Raw genomic sequence first — 9,940 nt, 5'->3', positions numbered from 1 at the left:
AGCCAAAGCATGACATGTGGGCTATTAAAAATTCGACACGTGGAAGGATGTCGTCAAGCCACGTGGTCGAATAAAAATACGAAACATGGACGGACAATGCCGTGACGCGTGGTTGAATAAGAAATGGTCATGTGGACCAATAAAAATATGCCACATGGTCCAATGAAGAAGTGACACGTGATCCAACCGCAACATGACACGTGTGCCCATAGAAAACTAACATGTAGAATAATAGGAACATGACACGTGGTCCAGTAAGAACCTGAAACGTGCAAGAACTAGAGATGGCCACGTTGTGCAATAAGAAGGTGACACGTAACCAAACCATCTCCAATGCAACCGGCTATAGCATGTACACGTGGAAAGCATGTCTAACGAAAGCACCCACCAGCATGGTAGCCCCCCTGACACGCATGCCAAAATAGTTCTATGATGTTCTATTTTTCATCACAAATCAAGCCACTTCTATGACGATTTGCGAAAATCATCATAGAATTTCAAGTGTGACACAACTTCTATGACAAAACGGTTTTCATCATAAAACTGAATTTATGATGAATTTGGTTCCTTCAGTGATGAAATCCGATTGTCATAGAAGTGCATATTCCTACTAGTGACGTTCTTAGGCTTTGTGATTCTGGTCCATTGAACCAAATGGTATTTCCTTTTCAAATTTCCCCCTTGCCAGAAAAATCTTTTTCTAGCAGAATCCATTTTATCAAGAGTTGAAATAGGTAGCCAGTACATTGACATGGCATAAACATGGAGATTACTCAGGCAAGAGTTAATGAGCACAAGTCCACCTCCTAGAGTTAGGAACTACCTTTCCACCCATCCAGGCTTTTCATTAATTTTTTCGAAATAGGCAACCAATCAGCCACATGAAGCTTGGAGCCAGACATAGGGACCCCTGGATATTTAATGGGCCAATTACCAATAGCACAATTAAACATGTTAGAGAATTCAAGGCTCTTTGAACTATCCTGACTCGCCAAAATAACTTCACTTTTTGAAAAACTGATTTTAAGCCCAGACATAGCTTCATAGAAATACAACAACAGTTTTAGATGGGATGCCTGCTCCTTGTCATCTTAGATACACAAAATTGTATCATCGACATATTGAAGGACAACAACTCCATTCTCAATGTATTCAGGCACTAACCCTTTGATTAAGTTGTTCTTTTGGGCAAGGGAAATCATTTTAGCTAAGGTATCAGCAACAATATTAAACAGAAAAGGGGACAAAGGATCACCCTGCCTGACACCTCTACCAGACTTAAAATAGCTCCCATTTATATTATTCACCTTAACACTAACCATACCAGAACTCATGACCATGTTAATCTAATCACACCACTTTTTACAGAAACCCCTCCTCTTGAGACAATCAAAGTCCTAGTTTAGCTTGTCATAAGCCTTTTCAAAATCATGTTTGAGGATGAGACCATCTTTTTTTCTAACTCTAGTGTCATGTAGAATTTCATGAAGTGTTAAAATCCCATCCATGATGTTTCTATCCATCAGGAAGCTAGATTGGCTTCTATTCATAATCCTTCCCATAACTTTGTCTAGCCTTAACATCAAAGCCTTTGTGAAAATTTTGTATATGACATTTAACAGGCAAATAGGTCTATACTGCTTGATGTTTTTAGCCTCTTTAACTTTTGGAAGCAGAGTTATAATGCCATAATTAAATCTGCCAATGTCCAATTTTAGATTATAAAAGTCAGAAAAGAGAGCAACCATATACCTTGCATAAATGACTAAAAAGGATCACTGACATAGACTTAGGGGTTTTAAACTAACAAATTTCATGAGTTTTGGTGAATCTGTGTTTTCAACAGGATTCAATCAGAAAACCACCAAGGAGGACCTATTCATCAAAGGAAATCATGTTAATCCGTAATGGTACCTACATGGGAAGACTCTAGAAGGCTCCAGAAGACAAATCACTGAAGTAGACCCCAAGACACTAACATGTGGGGCCAGTCGGCCCCACCTACGAGCTAGCCGGCCAGTGGTCCCCACATGTCAGCCCCTCCTTGCTATGTCGGTTCTCCACCGCCTCAAAGATCAAATCTAAGCCATTCTTTTAAGTTGGTTTGATCTGAGGGTACAGGATGCTTGAAGGCCCCTATATATATCTCCCTACACCCCCTCCTAAGGGAGGATGGTCCTGAGTTCTGAGAGCTAGAAACCCTAAATTCATATCTTCACCAGGATCAGGGCTAGCAATCAAGAGAAGATTAGTCCTTCAAGTTAGGATCTAGTCTTGTATTAGAAAGAGTGAGATAGAGTGTGAGGGAAGAGTTTGGAGGAAGTGCCGGCCTGTTGGTCCTATCTCTATGGGTTGTACCCTAGCGGAATCAAGTTTTAATTGAGCTTGCTTCTGAGATTTCTCTGGTAATCAACTTCTGATTTAAGTAAGTAATGTGTTTATATTGTTCTTCAGGTTTCTGACTCTTTTGAGTACTTTAATCCTTATCGCTCCTGGATTGAAGTAGTATTCATAGTGTAAGCGTGGTACTTAGACATGATTACTCGTGGATGTACCCTACATTTTGGATCGGTGGTAGATCGTGAGGATTCGTAGTGTAAGCGTGGCGCTTAGACTCGATTACTCATGGATGTACCCTATGTTGGTATATTTAATGCACATAGATAAATCCGCAAGCACATGGATACAGCTATAGCATTCACCTAGAAGTATTCCAAGTATCATATCCATAGGAAAACATGTGAGACTAACTACTATCTCACTTAACAAGGGGTAACGATTAGGTTAAGGGTTAATGTTAACTTGGAGTAGCAACAAGGTTAGGATAAATAGGAGCGTAGAGAGGATAACTGAGGTTCTCTAGTTCGGACTTGGGTAAGCCTATGTCTTCTACTATTCAACTTGGGACATTACTTAAGGAAAGACACCAGCAAAGGATGCTTTCCTTAGTAACCGGGTCCTACGTGCACCTACAGACAGGAGGCGGACTACAAAGGACCAACGATGCTATATAGTACAATGCGATATAGTACTGATGCCACACACACGATCTACCACCGATCTAGAATGCAGGGGGCATCCATGATTAACCAAAGTTTAAGCACCATGCTTACACTCATGATTAATACTCTACTCATCCTAGGAAGAGAATAAAGCACTCAAAATAGAGTCGTGAACCTGAAGAACAATATAAACAAGATGCTTACTTGAATCATAAGTTGATTAATAGAGATATCTCAGAAGCAATCTCTAGTAGAACTTGGATCCACCAAGGTACAAGCCATAGAGAGAGCACCGACAGGCCGACATCTCCTCCAAACTCTTCCCTCACTCTCTATCTTGCTATTTCTATTTATAAGACTAGATCCTATGGAGGACTAATCTTCTCTTGATAGCTAGCTCTGATCCTCATGAGGAGAATATGAATTAGGGTTTCAGGGATCTACTGAGGAAGGGGGTAGGGGCTTGTATATATAGCCCTAAGGGTCCAACATGAGCCCTTGGATCAAACCAACTTAAGCATTGGCTTAGATGCATCCACAAAGGCGGTGGGAGAGTCCATGTCGAGGGGGGGAACAATTGGGCTCTAGACTGGGTCGAGCGGCATCCCTAGTCGGTCGGTCAGCCCACTATTGTGGCCTTTTTGCCCAAACTTCGGGGTGGTGTCTTCTGGTGTCTTCCAGATCCTTCCCACATTGTTGCCCCGATGGAATTCCATAATTTTCTCTGACGATTAGGTCCTCCTTGGTGGTTTCCTAGATAAACCCTACTAAAAACACAGATTCACCAAAAGTCATGGAATTTATTAGTTTAAACCCCTAAACCTTCATTGGTGATTACATTTTTGCCCCTACCGTTAACAATTCCCCTAAGCTTAACCTTTGCGAGTCCCTTAGCAAAGCTAAACTTAGCAATGGATCTAGAGTTGCTACTATGCTTTCACGCCTCAAAAGTACACAGGTGTTCAATAAAAAATTCTCCTCTGGATTAGAATAAACTGATCTGACTTTCAAACTTACCCATATTACCTTCAACCATGGGGCTTCTCAGCCATCACTTGGGTCTTGAGTAATTGAAAGATAGAATGATCAAGTCAAGCACTATGCCTAAAGTTTCTTTGTTCCACCATTGTTTTGGAGTTTTTTTTATAAGTTTTCAAAATAAAACTCAGAGATTGCATTGTATGACACTCTCAAATCTCTCAATATATGTGGTATTTGTGGATCCTCACCAAGGCAACAATGATGTTATGCCTTCTTCTCTTCCTACTACTAAGTCTTTATATGGAGTTCCTAGGCAAGGATAAAGCTATGGCATACTTGCAATGCATATATTGTAAAGTCAAACAATGGATCCAAAGAGAGTTGAGTCATACAATCAAATCAAGATGTGCATTTGTGTGGAATATATGGTGGATACATATATGGTAGCTAACCTAATTCCACCATGCTCCTTGAAAACTTATCTCTCTTTTGAAACTCAGAAACATTTGCTAGAGAGCAGGGGCTATCTTGTTCATCTTTTTTTTTAATTTTTTTCTTTTTTAGGCGGGCATCTAAGTACCCATTATTTTAGATATCTTGGAAACTTATCCATATTTTTTCAACTCTTTTTTTATGAATAACTTTTGCATAGCCCCATGTCGCTTTTCTGCAACAAAATTTTGAGAGATAGCAACAAGAACTTGGAGCATTTATTTGGTGAATGGAAAACCTATCAAGCATGTTTTTGTTGTTCACTCCCAGTGTAGGAATAGAACATTTTTGGGTGGATCTAGATGGAAGGCATGTTTTTGCGCCTACCCCCAGTGTAGGAGTAGTGCACATTTGGGTGGTGTGTACGTGATCTTGATTTTAAGAGCATGACAAACCTCTCATAAGGCTCAACAAAGCTTGACAAAACTCAATGCAAAAGAAAGCAGCATATATGTGGAAGTTTTCCTAGCCTAAATAACATGTATGGCTTTGGTGGGAATTCAAGCTTTGTCATACAGGAACTCATCATATAACATTTTTATGTTTTTCAAAGATAAATCTCTAGAACTTTAGTGTCACTAGGAATAAGATAAACAACAGCTCAGACCTTCTCATATCATATACGTTAATTACCTAGACTTAGATCAAGCATTCGCTACCCACAAGTTTCAAGTTCAGAGTAAATCTTTATGTCAAATTAGTCATATCCAAAACTCAGGAGAATTCGAGGCAAAAAACTAGGTACTTGAAAGGAATTACAATAGAGCAACTATTCATCATTTCCATTTAAGAGATTATTCTGAGTCCTCTTTATTTTATTTAGCTCTTAAAAATAAATTAAAACAAACTAGACACACCTTTTTATTTTGTTTTCAATTTTACTAGATCACACATCATTACTATAACTATATATATTTATTATAAAGATAGCTTTTTATTTCATTTCATTCATCATTTTCTTAACTATTTAAAAGAAACTAAAAACTAAAAAAGGGGAAAGAATACTTACTGAGATACATAGGAGTGCTTCTCCCCCAAGCTAGCTCTTTCGGTGAGGGTTCAGTGTTGTAAGTTCTTCGAACTGGACTTCTCCTTGTGAAGTTTATTGATCAAGTTCCTCGGTCTGAAGATGAGGATTCTTGTGATGATGCCTCTAATGGTGATGTCACCTTCTTCCGCCAAACCTGTCTTGGTTTTGAGTTTGATTTTGGGTTGATAGGTTCTAAACTTTCACTTGTAGAAATTGAGGAATCAACTAACTCTCCCACACTTTGCTTGAACCGTGTCCTGCTCATAAGACATGGTAGAGATCAAGTGCATGGGCTCTGTTGGTGGAAAAACACCAACAGAACCAAAACTTTATTTATCCTTCTCTATCCTTAGGCACATTCAACAAGATGAAGTTGATGTTATGTGCTTTGTTCAATTATGTCATGGGTGATAAGATCAGAAGATTGAGCATGAATGTAGCATTTAAGTTCATTTGGCCAAAAGGGGTGAGTTTCTTAACCCTTGGAAGGATTGTGCATAAGGTATTAATATTTACATGATTATTACTTTGCACCCTTTTAGCTTATTTGGTTAAGACTATGAGATCAAGAAAGTGGTGCTGGGAACAAGTTTAAAGAACTAAACATGTTGAGTTAATCAGATTGGATCAAGTAAATTTATAACTCAAACATGTTTGTTTCTTATTTATGTGCCTACCAGAATCAAGGAAAAACTTTTTAAATAATGACCATTTACCCTAGGATGTAACCTTTGTCATTGGAGCATGATGACACCATGTGACAAAGAGTAGATGACTCATGATGGTCCTTCCTTTTTCCTTGAAGTTTTCCTTGTTCGGCTAGCCTCACAGTACGAGTTGTTCATGAGCTTCTTGTTTCCTAGTTGACACCTTTTCTTTCTCATCCTTCTATCATGCCATCTTTCTTCTTTTCAATCTTTTTACACCTTGTTAGATCTCATTGTTTTATGCCTGCAAAGGATTAGTGGACAACACATACCCAAAAGAATATATAATTTTGAAACACAAGTTGTTTGTCTAGAATTTTATAATTTCCATCTATGCTAATGAAGAGATAGTGTTAGAATTATTTTAACATAGTTTTTGTTTATCATGTTCTATATAGACATGGCTCAAGGCAAAGGTAACTTGTAGCAGTAGACAAAGTGAATGACCTTTGATACTTACAGTTCTTTCATCCATGATGAATGAGCTATATGTTCTTTGTGCAAAGTTATTGGAGTTCACCATGTGCCTTGCTTCATCTTTGATTTGAATTCATCTCGTGACTTACCCAAATTGAAATAAGAGTTTTCTATAGGGGTTAGTCCAGCAAAATGACCAGTATCTACTATAGCATATTCTTGGTTCAAAAATCAAAGTAGACACTTTGTCTAATTTAATCTAGGAAAGAATTTAAACCTAAGCACCACGCTTAATTTAAAAAGTCTTCTGAAGTAGGATCAGCACTCCTAAACTAAGCACCATGCTTAATTTAAAAGATATATGAACATACTCCGAACCTTAAGCATACTATAGCAAACAAAGGTAGCATGAAAACGTTATAGAGTTATAATCAAATAGAGATGAAGAGCATGATTATTATTTAGCAAACTGAGCATGTTTTAAAGATAGAGACAACCAAGATAAATTTAGTAACATGGCAAGAGGTTTTTCAGAGAAGTCCATCCCCCATGCTTGAATTTTGCAAATGCAAAATCAAGTTTGGATGGATGTGATTAAATGTTGCATGATAATGGGTTGGACATACCTTGTGTCATCATCCTTCATTCTTTTTACTTCAAACCTATAATGGTTAGTGACAAAATACATGAAGGAATATTTTCACAATTATGTTTCTATGCTCACTTCACAAGGGCATTATAGCAAAAACTGAAAGCTCATGTTATCTCCCAAAGTGCTTGTTTTAGGATAGGAACTCATCCTTGGGAAACCTTCTAATTATGTTTCAAATTGGTGAAGTGGTTTCCCCTCCAACACCAACCGTTGTGTGCCTATCTCAAGATTCACACAATGAGATCTACAATACTTATGATAAACATATGCATCTACAGCCACCCTTTTAAAACTTTATGAACAGAGAGTATGAGGGGGTTGAAGATCTCATGTATGGCAATGATGGAGAGACCAATTGATTCAGGAAATTTCTCATGTGAGCATGGATTTGATGAGGTGTTCATGCAATAACTACCATGCTCGTTGATGTTATCTTCCTTTTCAAGATCTAAGGGTGTTTCTTCATGAATGTCTATATGCAGAAACATTATCTCCATTATTCCATGCCTATGACATTCTTTGGACGGTTTGTTGTCCAAGATTTCCCTTGGATTAGTGACTCTTGGGTTGATCTTGTCTAAAGCCTCATCCATCCATTCAGTGGCAATGTCACATAAGTTCTTAATATCCTCCAGCCATTGTTGTTGCTCTTCTTGGTCTTCCTTGAGGCCTTCATGATTCCTATGCTTTGGGTGTCTTGGTGGATTTCTAGGATCATCATGAGACTTAGGAGAGAGAGTATAAGAGGGATCATCGGGGTCAAGGATGGGTTGAGAGATGGGTTCAGATGAGACATCTAATATGGGCATAGAAGGAGAGAAGATAGGAATTGCTTCTAGATGACTCAGCTCTCCTTCTATGTCATTACTTGAAATGCCACCCTTGTGTTCTTCCCAATGTCCTATATGGGAATAAAGATGCTTTCCAAGAGATCTCTTCTTGAGAGGATTTGTATTATATTCACTCGAAGGTCTCTTGTGAAGATGAGAATTTAATGTCCTCCCAAAATCAGCACCAAGGAGGTCATCCTTAATTTCAACAAGGATTTCCAAAGTTGGAATTCCTTCTTCTCTTGGAGGATTTTGGGGTATTGGTAGTTCAGGATTGATAGCTAAATCTTGGGATTGAAGTGGTTGTGATTTGGCTATCAAAAGTTCCTCTTCTTGTTTGGGAGATGATTCCTTCTCTTCCTCGGGGAGTTCATTATGAATGCTAGTGCAGGGAGTCTTTCCACCAATTCTATTAAGCATAGCCCTTACTTCACTAGCAGATAAATGAAGGAAAGCTTGTCTAGAGGCTGCATCAAGGGTTTGCACAGAATCCTTGCTAAGACCCATATAAAAATGTTGAAGGAGCATTGGGCCTAGAATAGCAAGGGCTGGGCAAGTGATGATGAGTTCATTAAAATGATCCCACGATGCGCCAAGAGATTCTTCTTCTAGTTGTCTAAAATTTAGAACCACTTTTCGAAGGCTAACCACTTTAGAGATGGGAAAGAAACGTAAACAAAATTTAGTCCATAATGTTTCCCAATCTCCTTGCACACTTCCTACGGTTTGACTATACCATGTTTTAGCTTTTCCCGTCAAGGAGAACGGAAATAACTTCCATCTTAAAGTCTTGTCAAACATGCCAGCGATATGCAAGCATGCACAGATCTGCTCAAACTCTCATAGGCGTGAGTATGGGTTTTCATTGCCTTCTCTCGAGAAGGATTTATCCCGAATCAGTTTTATTAAACACGGCCGTAGCTCATAACCAGGTGTTATGATAGGCTCTAAGGAATCTGGTGGCTTTAGGCTTGCGCTCGTGGGTTTAGTATATTGATAGATAGGAGTGGAATCCATGCTAAAAGAAAAATTAAAACAAAAGAAAGAATAAAAGATAAAAGGTTAAGCGAGGCTTGTAGTAAATTTAGCATCCATTTCCCGACAACGGCGCCAGAAAGCTTGTTGGTATATTTAACGCATACGGATAAATCCGTAAGCGCACAGATACCGTTGTAGCTTTCACCCGGAAGTATTCCAAGTATCGTATCCACAGGGAAACGTGTGAGACTATGGTCTAACTTAACAAGGGGTAACGATTAGGTTAAGGGTTAATTTTAACTAGGATTAGCAACAAGGTTAGGATAAATAGGAGCGTAGAGAGGATAACTGAGGTTCTCTAGTTTGGACTTGGGAAAGCCTATGTCTTCTACTATTCAACTGGGTACATAACTTAAGGAAAGATACCAGTAGAGGATGCTTTCCTTAGTAATCGGGTCCTACATGCGCCTAAAGATGGGAGGTGGACTACAAAGGATCAACAATGCTATATAGTACAATGTGATATATTACTGATGTCACACACGCGATCTACCACCGATCCAGAATGCAGGGGCATCCACAATTAACCTAAGTTTAAGCACCATGCTTACACTCATGATTAATACTCTACTCCCCCTAGGAGGAGAATAAAGCACTCAAAAGAGAGTCGTGAACCTGAAGAACAATATAAACAAGATGCTTACTTGAATCAGAAGTTGATTACTAGAGATATCTCAGAAGCAAGCTCTAGTAGAACTTGGATCCACCAAGGTACAAGCTGTAGAGAGAGCACCGATAGGCTGGCATCTCCTCCAAACTCTTTATCTCGCTACTTCTATTTATAAGACTAG

This window comes from Miscanthus floridulus, chromosome 1, assembly GCF_019320115.1.
Source record: "Miscanthus floridulus cultivar M001 chromosome 1, ASM1932011v1, whole genome shotgun sequence".
NCBI classification, from domain to species: Eukaryota; Viridiplantae; Streptophyta; class Magnoliopsida; order Poales; family Poaceae; genus Miscanthus; species Miscanthus floridulus.
This window is presented reverse-complemented; position numbering follows the sequence as displayed.